This window comes from Echinops telfairi, unplaced genomic scaffold (assembly GCF_000313985.2).
Source record: "Echinops telfairi isolate 266 unplaced genomic scaffold, ASM31398v2 ScPeMD7_7468;HRSCAF=8506_0, whole genome shotgun sequence".
NCBI classification, from domain to species: domain Eukaryota; kingdom Metazoa; phylum Chordata; class Mammalia; order Afrosoricida; family Tenrecidae; genus Echinops; species Echinops telfairi.
The window spans coordinates 68,106,475-68,107,728 of NW_022111369.1; positions in this window are offsets into that span (position 1 = coordinate 68,106,475).

A 1,254-nucleotide genomic window follows, 5' to 3' on the forward strand; every position below is an offset into this window, starting at 1 on the left:
AGGGTGAACAGGTTTCAGAGGAGCTCCCAGACTCAAAATAGACTAGGCAGAAGGGAGGGTTAGTCCACGTCTGAAAAATTAGTCACCGAGCTTGTGAATCGCAGAGGAACAGTATCTGATATGCTGCCAGAGGATGAGCCCATCAGATTGGAAGGGACTCAAAATAGGACTGGGGAAGAGCTTCCACCTCACAGTAGAGTTGACCTTAGTGATGTGGATCAAGTACGGATTTCAGATCCTTCATTTCTGATGAGGTATGACTCAACATGAGAAGAAACAGCTGCAAACGTTCATTAATAATCAGAACATGGACTTTATGAAGTAGGAATCGAGGAAAATTGAAGTCTAAAATGAGATTGAAGGAATAAAGATTGATATTCTAGGCATGAGTGAGCTGAGCTGGACTGGTATTGATCAATTTGAATCAAACAGTCATCGGGTTTACTATAATGGGGATGATAAATCCAAGAGGAATGAGGTCACATTCATCCTCAAAAAGAACATTTCAAGATCTACCCTAAAGTGCAATGCTGCACCTACCAGAACTGTACCCCTGCGGGTTTCTGAGGCAGTTGTGTGAACAAGGGGAAACCGCATGGTTTAAAATCAAGAAAAGTGTGTGTCAGAGTTGTAGCCCATCACCATACTTTTTCAATCTGTATGCTGAGCAAATAATCCAAAAAGTTAGGCATATGAAGAAGAATATGGCAACATAGCTTTGAAGGTTTACAGATCTATAACCTTCTCGCTGAAAGCGAGGTCTTGGAGCGCTTGCTGACCAAGATCAAAGACTGCAGCCCTCAGTATGGATTGAAATTCAATATAAAGAAAATGAAAGTCCCCACAACGAGACCAATAAACAGCATCATGATGAATGGAGAAGAGATTGAAGCTGTCAAGGATTTCATTTTGCTTGGATCCACAATCAATACTCATGGAAGCAGCAGTCAAGAAAGCAAATGACATATTGCATTGGGTAAATCTACTGTACAAGATCTCTTTAAAGTATTAAAGATTCACTTTGAGGACTAAGGTATGCCTGACCTAAACTAATATGGTATGTTCAATCACTTCTTATACTGCAAGAGGTGGACAATGATTAAGGAAGACCACATGGACACATGCAAAATTGAAAGACCTAAGAATAAAAAGACAATTTAGTAAAACAATTGAGATAGAAAAATGGAGATTTTTGTTAATGGCTTTCAACATCCTGAAATAGATGTACAATCTTGTACCTTTTTTTTTTTTTTT